We start from the raw sequence: 19,078 nt of genomic DNA on the forward strand, positions 1-19,078 counted from the left end.
TGCAGTCTGTTTCTGGCATTGATTGGATCTGATTGAGAATAGGACTGAGAATCCTGAGTCACAGAAATATTATGAATGAAATGAAAGCCTCGTGATCATGTTAAAAAAGAATTGGATATGTTTCTCTGGGGGGTCATCCAAAATTGTGTAACTTCATTGATTAGAAATCAGTTAAAATGCAACAAAAGTATTTTCTTACTCTCTAAGTAAAACGTTGCACTGTCTAGGGATACAAATGCCGGGAGATGGGATTCCTTCCTATACTAAGCTTAGAGGACTCTAGGTCAAGGTGGACCGAGTAACAGGTGCTCCTATAGTTGGAGAACTCCTTAAATCAACGTTCCCTAAATGTTTTGATCTCTGGATCCTTTTACAATTTTAACAATTATTAAGGACATCAAAGAGATTTTGTTTATGTGGCTTATATCCAGGTGTATGTTAGTAAATATTTAGCTAGGGGATCTCTGGGGGGAAAAGAAAAAAAATAATTTATCTATAGATGTATATAAATATTAAATGTATATTTATATCTGCATATATGTATATATAGGTATTCCTTCTACATTGCAGGAATTGGGGTACAGCACCCCATTGATCTGGAAAGTCTGCTTAAAATGTTTTGACTCTCTTTTCATACCAGATTAGGTGTCCAAGTTGTTTTTTTTTTCTTTTAAGGAGTGTTTAAAATACCTTATATGCATTTATAAGTTACTAAACTTTTTAAGATAACTCTATATTCCTAGCCTTTGTTTGTCATCTGCTGGCTTTTGCATTCTTTTTTGCAAACTTATTTGCTTCTTTTAACTTTAAAAAAGAAATTGTGTCTATTTATGGTACTAAAAGATAAAATATATTGATATTATACAATACTATACATTTTTAATGGATTTCTGACTTTCTAAATATTTTCTGTGTCATCTGCTGACTTTTGCTTTTGCAAAACTATCAAAACTGTAATGGGGAAAGTCTTATCATAGAAAGAATACCTGTCTGTATACATATACACATATATACCATTTTAACACTTAATCTGCATTATTAATATTTTCTCCATCACTGCTAAGTCTAGACAATTAACAAAACAACAAATCAAGCTCTAGCTTGTAGTATTAGAGTTTTAAATGTTCACATCTAAAACTTAACAATGCCTCTTGGAGCTATTTAGAATAGGTTCCAGCACATTCTTGGATATTTTAAAATATTTATCATATTAGAAATGAAAGCAAATTAAATTTAAAATATATTTAAATAATTTAAACTAGTAATAAGCCTATTCCATGTTAACATAAAAGTATATTTTATGAAAATAAAGTATATATTCCAAAACAATAAAAATTAGTGAGAAAATTGGCTTTGTTTTACATATTTTGCATATCTTGCTATTGTTTAGCTTACTTGAAGATGGCTGGATTTTCATATTTACTTTTGCATTCAATCTACTGCAATATGTTATGTGGTTCAAGTATAGGGTGTCCCAAAAGTTAACATTTAAAACCAAGCCAAGCTATTTGGGACGCCCTGTATATAAAGAAAATCTGGCTTTACACAGATATGTAATTAGAAAAGAGGAGAGTATTTTAATAGGAAAATGATATCTTGGTATTGTTATGAAAGTAGTTTTCAACTCATTGATTTTCAGAAGGGAATTTTGACCCCAAGGGATCTTGGATCACACTTTGAGAAGAGTTGCCCTAAACTGTCTCTGGAACTATGGATCAATCCCTTACACTCTCCTGGTTCTCCTACCTATCTTGCTCTTTCTCAGGCTGGATGTTCACCCAGATTATACCTTCTGACCAGAGGTTTCCCTCAGGACTCTGTTCTGGGACCTCTTCTCTTCTTCTATATTACTTCACATGATGATCTCATTATCTGTCATTGATTTAATTAACATCTCTATGCAGACAATTCCCAAATCTACCTATCCAGCCTTAACCTCTCTGCTGACCCATAATCACTCATCTCCATCTACCTTTTAATTGGTACTGGGTGTTCAGTGGACATCTTAAACTTAGCATGTTCAAAATGGAACTCATTATCATTTCCTCCAAATCTCCTCTGTTCCACCTTCCCTATTACTAGAGATGGTAATGCCATCTTCTCTGTCCCTTAGGCTCGCAATCTAGAAATCATCCTGGTTGTTGCTGTTAAGTCGTTTTCAGTCATGTCTGACACTTTGTGACTCTTTGGGGGTTTTCTTGGCAAAGGTATTGGGGTGGTTTGCCATTTCCATCTCCAGATCATTTTACAGATGAGAAAACTGAGAGAAGCAGGGTTAAGTGACTTCCCCAGAGTCACACAGTTAGTAAATACCTGAGACTGGATTTGAATTCAGGTCTTTCTGACTCCTGGTCTAGTGCTCTATCCATTGCCCCAATTAGCTGCTCTAGGAGTCATCTTGTATTCTTCACCATCTCTTACTCCTCTACATTGAAGTCTTGTTGCCAAGACTTCTTAATTTCATCTTTCCAACATCTCTTGAATATGCTTCTTTTCTTTCCTCTGACATTGCCACCCAAGACAGACCTCCATCATCTCACACCTAAACTATTGCAATAGCTTCTGGTGGGTCTACTTGCCTCAAGTCTCTCCTTATTCTAGTCCATCTTCTATTTAGTCATCCAAGTTATTTTCCTAAAGTAAAAGTCTGAATATGTCACTCAACTACTAAAAACTCCAGTGGCTTACAATTACTTTCAGGATGCAATACAAAATCCTCTGCTTAGCATTTGAAGTCCTGAACTAGTTCCCTCCTAGTCTTTCTAGTCTTGTTACTTTTCATTTACCTCCATATAATCTCTTCAATCCAGTGACACCACTTTGCTAACTGCCTGTCTCTTGGTTCAGAGCATCTTCTCTGTCTTTCATGTGTGGGACACACCACCTCTTCTCATTTCCACCTTCTGCCTTCCTTCAAATCCCAATTAAAATTCTATCTTCTATAAGTCTTTCCCAACTCTACTTAATTCTCTAGCTCCTTCTTTCTCTTAATTATTTAATTAACAAGGTGTTCAGGGAAATGAAATACTTCTGAGTTTGCCAAGCTGGGACTGCTTATCACCTTTGGTGTCCATCTGCCACTGGGTTCTTATCTGTGACTCCAAGAAGCTGTAGTATGCACAGCAGCCATACCCCAGTAAAATCATTTCAACAGGCAGGCTAAACCAGGTTGAGGGCAACCAAGAGGCCTCCAACTCATCCTTAGTTAGTGGGGTGCCTACTTCAGTCATGTGAAGATTTCTTCTGTAGGAAAGGTGGATGAGATAATTTGTTCCTCCAGCCCTGAAGGTGGCAGAAGTGGGTGCTATGGAGAGTTTAAAGCTTTGTTTAGGCCTCCAAGAAATCAAGGTAATCCTCTGCTTCTTGAGCCATCACTAGAGGTCTTGACTTTTGTCTTGCCACTGGACTTTGATGACTCTGGAAGAGAGAATGAACCAGAGGACTTTGTGCAACTCTTCCTCACTTAAATATAATGTATGCACAAGTCAAAATACATCACTAGTGATGTCATTTTTGGACATCTTTGAGTACAAAGGACAAACAATGATGTTTATTCTGTATATAACTGATTTGGACATATTTGTTTGCTTGTTGTCTTCTTGATGAGATTGTGAATTACTTGAGGATTTTTTGTCTCTTTTTGTATCTCTAGTACTTAGTATGGTGCTTGGAACTTGGTAGGTGCTTAGTACACATTTATTGTCTAACCAATCACAAAGTATATCTAAACAATTTCCTTACTCTAAAAATAGTACCTAGGGTTACCTCTGGGGAACCTCTTCTACTTTGCAGGTAGTGTATAGTCTATCCTATTATTACAGGTGGATAATCTTTTCTATATGTAAAAAGAAGACATATTACCTGCTAAAGGTAGAATTTTCTTAGTTCTTTTTATTATATACTTAGTAACCACCATCACCTCCCAAAATAAAAAAAAACTAAATAGATGCATAAAAATGTGCAAATTCTACATTGTTTACAATTTGTTTAAAATATGTAAATTATATATGTGTACTAATATAGACATCCTCTGCTTTTGAACTCCCTTTGGATTTGTTTTACTTTGATAGATTTTTTCCACTTGATTTTGTGGCTATTATTTTTTTTAATAATCAGAATATGTATTATTCTTATTCTCTTTTCTTTTCAAGTCTTCATTTATTTTCCTTATTTTCTTTATATTTCCAATATTTGCCATTTCTAATAATATAGTCCATCTCATTTAAATATCATCGTCAATTCAGCCATTTCTCCTATTCCTTGCATTTGTGTTACTTCCAGTTACTTTGTCATTACAAACAAAGCTTCCATAAATATTTTAAACATACACATCTTTTTATCCTCTCAATAATGTCCTTTAGGCCTAATCCTAGAAATGGGGTCCCCAGGTTAATAAGCATGAAGTTTTACAGCTCTTAAAGTATATTTCTCTCTTGTTTTCTAAAATACAATTCACAGCTACTCTAGCAATGTAATATTAGGCCTGTTTCTCCATGTTCCTATTAGCATTTAATTTGATCAACTTAACCCCATCTGTTTTTCAGTTAATATACATTACCTAGGCCATATTTAGCTGGATTGTTCCACAGGCAGCAGAGACATGTATAGCCAGAATCATACTCTTTCCAAAACCAAGTCTTTTCAGTTTGGTTACACCCAGTGGAGCTTTTGTTCCAATGCCACAACCTCCCAGGAATTCAGGATTACCTACACCGCATGATGAGTGTTAAAGTAAGAGTTTTGCAGAATATTTATGCTCTCTATACCACTGTTGTCTCACCAGAAATTATGTTTGGATTAGGTATATGATCACCCTTAAATCTACTACTAGCATCCTGCAGGTGCATGGGGGCTTTCCAGATATCTGTCATATTTAACTTTGTGTGAAGTAAATTATTTAGAGGACATTAATCCTGAGTACAAAGTCTAGCCCTGGCATCCCCTGACATCAGCATGAATAATAATGTGCAACATTGTCAATGGGGGAAGAAATGTGAGGTTTAAAAGGCAAGCATGACAAGGAGAAGATTTTTTGTTACTTTTGCTCTTGAATAGACTGACTCACTTAGCTGGTTCGCTCTCTTCAATAATAAATGCTTATAATTCTGGTGCTGAGTCTCCAGACCACTTTTATTTGTTACAGTCTGCATAAGGTTCTATTCATCTCCTTAACTTCTTTCTTATTTATTTTTGGATAGATTTATCTAGTTCTGAGATGGAAAAATTAAAAAGTCTCCCGTTATTATTATTTTGTTATCTATGCATCTCATTTAGTTTTTTTCTATAAAAATATGGATACTATAATTTTTGGTGCATACTGATCCAATACTGATAATGCTTCATTATCCATAGTTACTCCCCATTCCCTGATAATACAGTTACCCTGCTCATCCCTTTCAACTTTATCCATTTTAGCTCCAATTCTGTCAGAGATCATAATTACTACTCCTGCCTTCTCTGGGCCAATCGAGGTATAATCTGAGTCAACCCTTTTAGGTTTGTCTCTCATTTGCAATGTGTTTCTTATAAATAACACGTCAGGCTCTGGTTTCTTTGTCTGCTTTCTTCCCCTGGGTGAATTCATCTCATTTACACTCAATGTCATAGTTACTAGCTGTGAATTTCTATCAACTCTATTGCTCCACGCTGTTTGTCCCTCTCTTCCTTCCTTTCCACTATGTCTTTCCTCAGCTATCCAATTTCCTTTGACCAATACCTCTCCAATTCACATCCCTTCCCCCAAATCCTTCCTTATCTTCTTCCCTTGCCCTCTTAGTTTGAAAACTAACCCATTTTCCAAAGGTTCCTCCCTTGTTCCTCCCCCCTTCCTTTTAATTCTTATTTTATCTACTTTTCCAGAAACCCATTGCTTATTCCCCCAACCATGTCCTTTTGCTTCTTGATATGATTCTAAAAATCCATCTTCTATCTTGTCCTAAGATTCCCTCCCTTATCCCCTCTCCCTCTCTCCCTCCTTCTTGATATGTACTTCCCCTCTAGGGAGTATCCCTCCCTTTTCTTATCCTCTTGTCCTCCTTTGTTCACACACTCTTCCTTCTCTTATTCCTTTAGTTATACAAAGAGACTCCTAGTCCATCCCTCATTATATCCTCTTTCCTTCCTGTTTCTCTGTACATTAAGAAAAATTTTACCTTACTAATTGTGTGTGTTATTCTTTCTTTATCTGATGTCTGATGAGAGTAGGCTTCTAGAATTACCAGCTCTCCACTGCCTCCTCCCCTTCTCTGTGGTAGTTCCTCCACTCATTCCTCCTCCATATGAAATATTCTATCCTACCCCCTCTTGGTCTATCCCACTAACATTTTAGTTCATTCTATCATATTCACCTTAGCCTTGAGGCTTCCATCCATACATGCCTCTTCAAAATATCCAAGCAATCTAGGGACCATAAATAACACTTCCCCATACAGGAATCAATTTGACCTTTTGGGTTGTTTATGATTAGTCTTTCATTATCTTTGAATGTTTCTTATAGAACAAATTTTCTGCTGAGTTCTAGGTTTCCCCTCCAGGAATAGTTTAAACTCACTTAGGTTGTTAAATGTTCATTTCTAACCTTTTGTAATTATGTTCCTCTTTGCTGGATATGTCATTCTTATTTTTAAGTCCTGTTCCTTTGCTTTATAAAATGTCATACTCTACTATGTCCTGCATTCTTTTAATGTTATGTTGCTAAGTCTTGTATTATTCTGACTGTAATGCCACATTATTTAATTTGTTGTTTAAATAATATTTGTTACAAGTATTTAAACAAATATTAATTTTTTTACCCTTGTTGCTTGTAGTATTTTCTCTTTAACCTGGAGCTACAGAACTTAGCAATGATGTTCCCATGCATTTTTATCTTTGGGTCTCTCTGAAATGGTTATCAGTGGATTCCTTAAGTTTGTATTTCATACTCTGATTCTAGAATTTCTGGGCAGTTTTCCTTGATAATTTCTTGGAATATGGTATCTAAGCTCTTTTTTTATCATAACTTTCTGTGAGTCCAAATATTCTTATGTTGTCATTTTTGATAAAATTTCTAGGTCAGTTGTTTTTGTGATAAGATGTTTCATATTTTTAAAGCATAACCATGAGAACATTGTACACAGTAATAACAATATTGTGGAATGATCAACTGTGATAGACTTGGCTCCTCTTAGCAATACAATGATTGAGGGCAATTCTAAGGGACTTATGACAAAGGATGCTCTCCGCCTCCAGAGAAAGAACTGTTGGAGTTGAAATGGAGATCAAAGCATGCAATTTGTCACTTTGTTTATTAGGGTTTTTATTTGGGGCTTTTGTTTTTATATGATGGTTTTCTTATAAAAATGGACAGTATGGAAATATGTTTTGCATGATAATACCTATATAGCATAGATTGAATTGCTTGCCAACTTTGGGAGGGGATAGAAGAAGGAGAGGAGACAATTTGAATCATATAATTTCAGAAAACTTATGTGGAAATTTGTTATTACAGGTAATTGGTAAATAAAATATCTTTATGACAAAAAAGATATTTCATATTTTCTTCTTTTTCATTCTTTTGATTTCGCTTTATGTTTCTTGGTGTCTTAGGAAATCATTAAGTTCCCCATGTCCAATTCTAATTTTTGTAAGATTATTTTCTTCTGTAGGTTTCCAGATCTTTTTGCACTTGGGTGATCTTTCCATTATTTTCTTTTTTCTTTTGTTTTATTTTTTAAAACTTTTACCATCTGTTTTAGAACCAAGTCCGTGTATTGGTTCCAAGGAAGAAGAGCAGTAAGTTCTAGGCAATGGGGTGACTTGCTTAGGATCACACAGCTGGGAAGTATCCAAGGTCAAATTTGAACATAGGATCTCCCATCTCTAGACTTGGCGCTCAGGTCACTGAGCCACCTAGCTGAACTGGATAAACTTTGAATAGCTTTGCAAATTAGTTACATTGCCCATTACTGATTAACCACATAGAGAAGACCTAACAGCTTAAATACTTATCAAAAACAGGAGGACCTTTCATTGTTCCTTGTGGAAGATATATTGTTTGGAAAATTATAGATAAGATAAATATATACATATATATAAATATAGATAAATTAGATAATTATTATACTAGCTATATAATATATATATGCATATATATATATATATATATATATATATAATGATGCTAACTTTAAATGATTAGAGATTTTTAAACCCAGAATGTTGACTTGACCTTGGTAATTCTCCAGGAATGCAGGAGATGGCTATAAGGAATTTTGGGTTCTCTCAGCTCCTCTCTCCACTCAGAATATTTACATAAAGCTGGAACTGTCTAGTATCTTAGAATTAAAAAGAATTGCTATTTCAGTCCACCTCTCACTCAGTCTTGAAATTCCCTCTATACCAGAGCATTCTCATCCTTTGTGTATGTATTTGTTGTAAAATGAATCCTTTTGGCTACCTGATGAAGCCAATGGACCCTTTCTCAGACTTAGGTTTTTAAATGCATGAAACAAATACATAGGATTACCAAGAAAAGCAATTATTTGTAACAACTCCTGGCAGAGGGCTGGTCGGCTTTGACTCCCTGTGGGATTTGTAGTTTTTTTCCTCGTTTGGTAAGAAAAGAAAATAACATGAAATCAGCCTTAGACAAAGAAGTGGTCGTGGAGATTTTCACACAGGGCTATTCTCCAAGGAAAAAGAAGAGAGACGAAAGGAGAAGTGTTAGTAGATGTGATTCCCTAGGCAGTGGATGATGCCTGCCATTTCTGCAGTTTTTCTGTAAGACCATGAAAAATCACTTCTATCAAAATGGATAATCAGACAATGTATGTGTGTATGTTTTAAAACAAAAACAAAAACCTTTGCCTTCTGTCTTAGAATTGATGCTATGTATCACTTCCAAGGCAGATGAGTTAGGCATTTAGGTTTAAGTGATTTGCCCAGGAAGTCTTTGAAACCAGATTTCGTCCCAGAACCTCCTCTCTCCAAGCCTGGCTGTTTATCCACTGAGCCACCTATCTGCCCCTTTGTATATGCTTTATCTTATGCTTATTCCAATAGCAAGAGAAACAAGCCAGACAAGAGAAAACTAAGGGGAAAGTCCTAACCTGACTCCATCTTGTTTCAATTTATTTTCTTAAATTTTTTCTGTTAAAGAACATATTTTTAAGATTGAAAGTTATTTTTCATAAACAAGTTATATGACATAATTCTGATGGAATGCTACTATACTATAAGAAATGATGAACAGGTTAATTCTAGAAAAACACAGAATGAATTATATGAAATTATGAAGATTGAAACAAGCAGAATCAAGAGAATATTATGTGCAGCAGGAGAAATATATTTTGAAGAATGACCTGTTTGTGTCTACCTCCAGAGAAAGAAGTGATAAAAAGAAATAAGTCAGACCTAGTTTTATGTACATATATATCTTTTTGACAATTGATGCCTTTTCTAATGGTGTGGGAAGAGAGGGAGGGAGTTAATTGGGTACTTTAGTGTAACAAAAATTATTTTTCATAAATGTCTATGGTTGTATGTGCATATATTGTTGTTACCCTTTGTTTGCAGCATTAGGGTGCAGTAATGGGAGCCATAAAGTAGAGAGGAACCTATCACAGGGCAGGACTGGGAGTTTTGTTCTTTTCATTGGGAACATTTCACAACTATTCTTCTAAGTGCATAATTACTATGAATTTAAGATCTATTTTGTAAAAGCACCTAATAGATATGAGTCAAGGTTACTTTCTGAAATATGGTTACTAAAATATAAAGCATTCATGATCCCCTGGATCATGAACTCTTACTCTGAAACACCATTTTAAGTTAAGTTGGTTATTCAAAATAAAGGAAACAGTTCTTTAGCTCCTAAAGTGTATAAAATAGAAAACATCACAAAACAAAACAAAATACAGCAAATCTACAACAATAACATGTTCAAATGATTATATTAATTTTTCCAAATGGAAAATGCTATCAGGATGCTTAGAACACTCTATCCTCTATTTTTTCCATTTGAAAAATTTTAATTTCATCATTTTTTAAACCATTTATATTTCCCAAAGTATCCTTCTCAATCCCCTCCCCCAGAATCATCCCTAATAATTTAAGTTCATCAAACTTGAGCAACATACATCAAAAAGGACTGTTGTTATATGTAATGTTTCATCATTACTGCTAAGAAACATATCCCACATTGCTATGTTTGGAGTCAAGAAGACCTGTGTTTGAATCTAATGCATGACATATATTAACCATGTGACCATAAGTTTATTTTTTATTTTATTTTATTTTACCAATTATATGTAATAAATTTACACATAAGTCTTCCTAAGTTATATGATTGAACTTATCTCCCTCCCTCCCTTCCCTTCCCTATTCCAGTGCTGGCAGGCAATTCAATATGGATTCTATATGTATTATCAAGCAAAACATTGTATTATTCATTTTGTAAGTGAGTAATCTGATAAAACCCAAACATCCAAACATGAACCCAAATAAACAATTGAAAGATCATCTGCTTTCATCAGCATTCTGACCCCAACAGTTCTTTCTCTGGGGCTGGATAGCATTCTTGGCTGTAAGTCCCTCAGAATTGTCCTGGATCATTGTATTGCTGATGATAGTGAAATCTATCACAGTTGATCATTCCACAATATTGCTCTCACGGTGTACAATGTTTTCCTGGTTCTGAGTATTTCACTCTGCATCAGTCATAGATAAGTCTCTTAACCTTACTTTCTCAAGCTATAAAATGGCTTGATATGAGATTGAAGCAAATTCACAAATACTCAAATAGATATATGATCTCATCTCTTTGAGTTCTCTCCAGTCAAGCTGACTGTACTTATTCGTTTTTGTCCTGTCAATCCCTCTCTCCTATTCCCTCTCCTTCCTTCCCCTTCCTGCCCCCTCCTCTTTGCTCTTCTCTCCTTTCTCTATCTCGGTCTCTCTCTGCCCCCTGAACCCCATAACAAGAAGTGTAACAATGAGCAATGGAGTGCTGTTTGATGATCATAAGCAAGCCTGCAATATGTAACTAAGGATCAACTCAAAAGAAGAACAGAAGTAAACAATATCATCAAACAACTATATAAAAAGGGAAAGAAAATGAACTGGTCATGTGGCAGGAGCTAGAGGGGACAATGACCCTTGACCAGCCAGCAGGCTCCACTGATGTTGTTTATAGTCTGTAACCCAATGGATTATACCATCTTTGGAGTTTTCTTGTCAAAATGATTTGCATTTCCTTTTCCAGTGGATGAAGGCAAACCAAGGTTAAGTAACTTGCCCAGGGTAAGACATTAGTAGATGTCTAATGCTGGATTTAAATTAAAATCTTCCTGACTTTAGGTCCAGCACTCTATCCACTGGACCATCTAACTGCCTCCTGATACTCTCCCATTTTCTATGAATGTCTTTCTCTGTACTGGGTGGACTCTCTAAATATAATGAATGCATACAAAACTCTTTGCAAACTTCAAGGCAACAGGAACATAGCCTAGTAATTCTGAGACTGGCTAGGAAAAGGTGAGCAAGGTAAGCATGGAGATTTTATCCCAGAGAAATAGGACTATAAATTCCACAATAATTGAACCAGAGAGAGCATCACCCTTGAAGTTTTGTGAATGCAGTCACCTGATCAATATCCTAATTCCTTAACCATTGCTGGTAGCTAGAGGATCATTCTGCAATAATTGAAATTCATGATTCTTTATCATTCAATGGTAAAATATGAAGATAGAACACGACAGTGCAAAGAATCTTGGACTTAGAAAAGCCTACACTGAAATTCTACTTTTAATGCCACTAATGGTATGACAATGATCAATATTCTAAGACTGTGTTATGAACAAGTTACCAATTGGCACCAGGGAAGTTTCCAAACTGGAATTCCATAGTACCAAAGAAATCCCAGATCTAGTGCTTCCCCCGTGCCCCGCCCCTCAAGCCAAAAAAAAGAAAAACAATTATCCATTGAGTATGGAAATAGTAGTTAGTTGATAACAAGCAAGAATATGTTTTCTTCTCATGTACAAAAGCTTGAGGACTTGCAGGATGACTTGCCATTAATAGTTGAACAATGGTTTGCAACATGGGCATTGTGGAGAGAGGGTTGTTTTCATATCATTTATCAATCTACCCCAAACAGAATTCAAGGACTCCAAGAACTTGGAAAATGGCTGCAATCACTGATTCCAGGTTTGCAGTATTTAATTTCTACACCAGAGGAGGAAAATGATAATATTTTGAATTAATTTACATCAAATTATCATATAACCAACCAACATCTGCTACATATAGCAAAAGACTAAATGTTTCTTAATGATTATATTTGTGTATATGATAATGAGGACCTGTTAACAGAGCCCCACATTCTCCCTTAAATATGAGAATTATGATTTCATTAGTATAGCTTCTGAAATTTCACCTTTTAAGTGGGTTCTTTGGGGGAGCTACTCCAGAGTAAACTTCTCTTTGCTTTAAACTCCATTCCTGTAATAATGTGGTTTTTTACTTCCTCTCCCTCTTACTTTGCAGCCCTCTGCCAGTTTACTAATGCCTGGAAGTACTTCAGAGCAATAATGAGAGCCTTGATTAGAAGCTAGAAACATTTGGAATGAAGAGACAGACTCCTTTAACTTCCTTGTTATTATCTTGCTGTAATGGAGTCAGAACATTTGGCTTTTTTCTAATAGTTTTAGGTAATTTTGCTCTAAATTCTACAATGAAGAATCTCCTCCTCCCTCTCTACTTCACCTTCCCTACTCCACCATGTATACCCAATTTAGTACTTGGGAATATCAGTGAATCTCAGTATGTGTTGCCAATTAGATTGTATAAATGGATAATGCATTGCTGGTGGAGTTGTGAATTGATCAGACCATTCTGGAGGGCAATTTGGAATTATACCCAAAGGGCGATAAAAGACTGTCTGCCCTTTGATCCAGCCATAGCACTGCTGGGTTTGTACCCCAAAGAGATAAGGAAAAAGACTTGTGCAAGAATATTCATAGCTGCACTCTTTGTGGTGGCCAAAAATTGGGAAAAGAGGGGATACCCTTCAATTGGGGAATGGCTGAACAAACTGTGGTATATGTTGGTGATGGAATACTATTGTGCTCAAAGGAATAATAAAGTGGAGGAATTCCATGGAGACTGGAACAACCTCCAGGAAGTGATGCAGAGCAAAAGGAGCAGAACCAGGAGAACATTGTACACAGAGACTTATACATTGTGGCAAATTGAATGTCATGGACTTCTCCATTAGTGGCAATGCAGTGATCCTGGACAACTTGGAGGGATGTACGAGAAAGAACACTATCCACATTCAGAGGAAAAACTGTAAGAGTAGAAACATGGAAGAAAAACACCTGCTTGAATACATGGTTCGAGGGGACATGGCTGGGGATGAAGACTCTAAATGAACATCCTAGTGCAAACATCAACATGGAAATGGGTTCTGATCAAGGACACATGTAATACCCAGTGGAATTGCATGTAGGCTACAGAAAGGGTGAGGGGAAGGAGAGGGAGGGAAATAATATGATCCTTGTAACCAAGGAATAATGTTCTAAATTGACTAGATAAATAAATTTAAGAAAAAAAAAGATTGTATAAATGCAGTTGTGTGTCACTACATAGTATGCTGTGAGAATACTCAGGGTTAGTGTGTATCCCATGCAGATTACAACAGAGCCAGGTTATTATTATTATTTTTTAAGGAACATCGGAATAGAGGGAGAATGGATGTGTTGCTTAAGATGAAATCCAACCAATTGGCTTCTTTCTAATGTCTAAATTTTTTTGGGGGGGCAAAGAGGATATTTTTTCTTTAAAAAAAAAACCCTTGCCTTCTTTCTTAGAATCAATATTAAGTATTTGTTTCAAGGCAGAGGAATGGGAATTGTAGGGAATAGGCAATGGAGATTAAGTGACACAGCTAGAAAGAGTTCAGGGTCAAATTTGAACCCATAACCTCCTGTCTCCTGGCTTGGTTCTCTCTCCACTGAGCCATGTAGTTGCCCCAGAACCATTTCCTTTTGGAGCAATTCAGCAGACTCTTCTGGTTCTGAAGAGAAAGAGAGCTATATTATAGAGATTAATGTAGATATAATTATAGTCATCCCTCTACATTTGTGGGTTTCACATTCATGGTTTTGGTTATTCATAGATTGGTCATTAATAATTACATGGGAATTTTTGGAGATTTGTGGTCTACTGTGGAAAATAGCAGTTCATAGAGGTATGAAAAGAAAACTAAAAAATACTAAATCATAAATGCATAAATGCTGTATATTAATCTTTAAAAATAATTTACTACTATAAATATATATACATAAATTTATTTTAAACAGTTTAATCTGTTAAAAGTTTTCAATGTGTTAAAGAACTATGCACTACACACTCATTTTGGGAAGGCCACTTCTTTGTTTCTCTACCATACAGACTCAGTGACATAATTTCCTTCCACAGTGATCATTGTATATTGAGCTTTTCATAGGTGAAGGGCATCTTTCATGTCAACATGACAGGGGAAGTCCTATCTGGTGGAGAGGCTTCTGATCGCTTCAACATCTCCAATGGCGTGAAACAAGGCTGCGTCCTCACTCCGGTACTATTCAACCTATTTTTCACCCAAGTATTACGACATGCTGTGATGGATCTAGACCTAGGCGTCTACATCAAATACCTACTGGATGGCTCACTATTCGACCTTCACCGCCTGACTGCAAAAACAAAGACAACAGAGAGACTCATCCTGGAAGCTCTCTTTGCAGATGACTGTGCTCTCATGGCCCACCAAGAAAATCATCTCCAAACCATTGTGGACAGGTTCTCCACTGCAACAAACCTGTTTGGCCTGACTATCAGCCTTGGCAAAACAGAGGTGCTGTTCCAACCTGCACCAGGGAGGCCAACGAACCAGCCGTGCATTACAATCGACGACACGCAGCTTTCTAATGTCAACACTTTCAAGTACCTGGGCAGCACCATCGCCAACGACGGGTCCCTAGACCACGAGATCAATGCCAGGATCCAAAAGGCCAGCCAGGCACTCGGGCGGCTGTGCTCCAAAGTCCTCCAACACAGCGGTGTGAGCACTGCGATGAAGCTCAAAGTGTACAACGCAGTGGTCCTCAGCTCACTCCTGTACGGTGTGAGACATGGACACTGTACCAGAAGCACATGAAGCAGCTGGAGCAATTCCACCAACGCTCCCTCCGGTCAATCATGAGGATCCGATGGCAGGACCGAATCACCAACCAGGAAGTCCTCGACAGAGCCAACTCCACCAGCATCGAAGTGCTGGTCCTCCAAACCCAGCTACGATGGTCTGGACACGTCATCCGCATGGACCCCCAGCGAATACCAAGACAGGTATTCTATGGTGAACTGTCAGCTGGACTCAGGAAACAAGGCCGACCAAGGAAAAGATTCAAGGATCAGCTAAAGTCCAACTTGAAGTGGGCTGGCATTACACCAAAGCAACTAGAACTCGCTGCCTCGGACAGAAGCAGCTGGCGAACCCACATTCACCATGACGCCATCTTTGAAGATGAGCGACGTCGACGTCTTGCCACTGCGCATGAACGCCGACACCAGGCCACAACCGCACCTCCCGTAACAACTGGCGTCCCAGGCCCCATGTGCCACAAACTGTGCGCCTCAGTCTTTGGACTCCAAAGCCACATGAGGGTACATCAATAGATGATAATGCACAAAGACAATCGTCATTCTTGGTCACCGAGAGACCACCACTACTACTAGGTGAAGGGCATCCACGAGGCTGTTGTTGAAGCCATATCTGTGGCTGTGAAGACTCCACCTAGAGTTTGAGATACTAATCTATTTTGTGTAGAAATTACAACTTTTTAATGGATCCATTGTGTCGTCCTACTTGTTTTCTGTGTTCAGGATGAGACTTATTAAAAATAAGGTTTCAGGTGCGACTTAGAGTTTATTCATGGTTTTACCCCCCTTCATTCTCAGGAAGCACTGGGCTCTGAAACCCAGGAATGTCAAGAAACAATTATACAGACATATAGATGGAGCTATAGATAGATAGTATCATTGCCCTTCTTGAGATTATACCTCAGTACTGATTTTCTTACTCTCTTATTGATTATGAAGACTACTCCATTTCTTCTAAGGGATTCTTGCCCAGTAGAATATGTAATGATTGCTAGACTTAAACTCACCCATTGCCATCCATTTAAGTTCACTGACATACAGGATGCCAATGTTTAATTTTTCCATCTCCTACTTAATAATCTCCAGTTCAAAGGTCTTATATTCCAGTTCCTATGCAATATTGTTTTTCATAGCATCAGACTTTCCTTTCATCAACAGAGGCATTCACAGCTGAGCTTCCTTTCAGCTTTGGCTCAGTTGTTTTGTTAGTACTGGAGATATTTGTAGTTTTCCTCTGCTTTTCCCCAATAGGGACACTTTCTGACTTGAAGTGATCATCTTCCAATGACATCCTTTTATCATTTTAATATTACTCATGGAGTTTTCTTGGCAAAAATTTTATAAAGTGGTTTTCCATTTCCTTTTCCAGTGGATCCTTTTGTTAGAACACTGCACTATGACTTGTGCCTTTGGGTAACCCTGCATGGCCTAGGTCAGTGATGGTGAAACTTTTAGAGACAGAGTGCCTGGCCCAACCCTCAGACAGAATGCTGTGCCTGCCTCTCAGAGACTGTGTGTCATGTCCCTCCCATTCCCCAAGTGCCAGGTGTGCTCTCCCCTGCCTTACCCTATAAAGGGGAGGGAGAAAGAGCTCCCATTGGGCTGCTGGGTGGAGCGGTGGTGGGTGATGTGAGGAATGTCCTTTTAGTGCCAGTGAAGAGGGGGAGGGGAGTGGCCTGAGCACTCTACTCCCCTCCAGTCCCACTGCCTGTGAGCTGCCCACCTTACCTCTGTGTGCTCCCACTGTGGTCTTGGGCAGAGGGGTGGGGGATGTGAAAGAATGTTGTCAGGCACAGTGGAGATGGGTAGGGGAGCAGCTCACCCAAGTCCCTCTGCTGTCTGGACTGTTGCTTGACCTGCTCTTTGTGGGAATGGGACTAAATGACCATCCCAGACTGATACCCTCAGTGAGTGATTTGATATTTACACTTTATCTCGATACCCAGATGAAATACTTTCTAAAGTTATGACCCTGAAATAAGAAATTAGATTAAGACCATTCTGTTACAGAAAGAGAAGGATGTGCTGTACTAGGTGGGGGTATGAGCTGAGATATTTTATGGGTGGATTGATGTCAGACTTCAGGGCAATTTAATACAAGATGGGGAGCCAGTGGGGGAACTGATAACTGATTGCTCTGAGGAAGGGAAATAGTATTTATTAAGCATCTACTAGATTCCAGGAAATGTATAAATCACTTTACAAATATTTTCTGATTTTATCCTCACAACAATCCTGTCCCTCCTTTTTTTTTTTTGTAAACCTTTATCTTCTGAGAATCAATACTGTGTCTCAGTTTTAAGGCAGAAGAGTGGTAAGGGGGGGGCAGCTGGGTAGCTCAGTGGATTGAGAGCTAGCCCTAGAGACGGGAGGTCCTAGGTTCAAATCTGGCCTCAGCCACTTCCTAGCTGTGTGACCCTGGGCAAGTCACTTGACCCCCATTGCCTACCCTTACCACTCTTCTGCCTTGGAGCCAATACACAGTATTGACTCCAAGACGGAAGGTAAGGGTTAAAAAAAAAAAAGAAGAGTGGTAAGGGCTAAGCAATGGGAGTAAATGTTTTGCCCAGGGTCACACAGCTAGGAAGAATCTAAGATCACATTTGAATCCAAGACCTCCTGTCTTTAGACCTGGCTCTTAAACTATTGAGCCACTTAGCTGCCCCATCAATTGTTTGAAATAGGTGCTATTATTTTCCCATTTTATAGTAGAGGAAACTGAGGTACATAGCAATTAAATGACTTGCTCAGAGTAACTGGGCTAGTAATTACTGTCATCTAGATTTGAATTTTGGTCCTCTTGATTACAGAACTAGAACTTTATCCCTCCTGAGGTTCCTGGCTGAGAGTAATAGGTAGTATAATATTTTATATTATACAATACCCATACCCCCCAGTTGTTTATTAACATCCCATTTTTGAAGACTGGAAAATTGGAATCAAGAAAGATGTAGCTGTTCCCCAGGCAATAATAATTAATAACTCACATTTATATAATGTTCCAGTCATTGTGCTAAACACTGTACACATTATTATCTTATTTGATCCTTACAATAACCCTAGAAGGTAAGTGTTATTACAATCCCATTTTACAGTTAAGGAAACTGAGGCAAACAGAGGTGAAATGTCTTGCCCAAGGTCACATAGCTAGTGTCTAAAGTTGAATTTGAATTCAGTTCTCCCTGACTTGAGACCTGGCACTCTACCCACCCAGCTACCTTCAAAATGGTCAAGGGTGATGCTATATACTATTTCATGTTAATGGAAATATTCAGTGACATGATGTGTTCTGGTGGAGCTGGGTCAGAGTGGCTTACACACAGCTAGGAGGAGACTCATGGTGATGGAATATTGCTGTGCCCAAAGAAATGACAAACAGGTTAATTCTTTAAAGACATGTATGAAATTATGAAGACTGAAATGAGCAGAACCAAGAAAACATTACATATTGCAACAGAAATATTGTTTGGAGAATGACTTCTGTATGTCTGCTTTCAGAGAAAGAACTGATAAATAGAAATAAGCAAGATATATGTGCATATATGTATATATGTGTGTGTGTCTTTTGATCAAATGATGCTTTTTCAAATGGAGGGAAGGAGGAAGAGAGTTAATTGGGTATTTTAATATAACAAACACATACATTTAGATTAAAATATTTAAAAAGGGTCACAGAATCAGTAGGCTATCAGAGAGGGAAGAAATTTTAGAAATGATTTAGATCTAGTCTTATTGCCCCACTTGACAAATGAGAGAGTTGACATCTAGGAAAGTTGGGTGAAACTTGCTTTCTCCAGGTCTAGGTTGCACCACTAGTTGGTAGCAGAGCCAGCATTTGAACACTGGGTTTCTGCCTCAATGATCAACTCTCTTGCTACTTTATCATGGAACCACCCAGGAG

This window comes from Monodelphis domestica, chromosome 7 (assembly GCF_027887165.1).
Source record: "Monodelphis domestica isolate mMonDom1 chromosome 7, mMonDom1.pri, whole genome shotgun sequence".
In the NCBI taxonomy this organism is placed as follows: Eukaryota; Metazoa; Chordata; class Mammalia; order Didelphimorphia; family Didelphidae; genus Monodelphis; species Monodelphis domestica.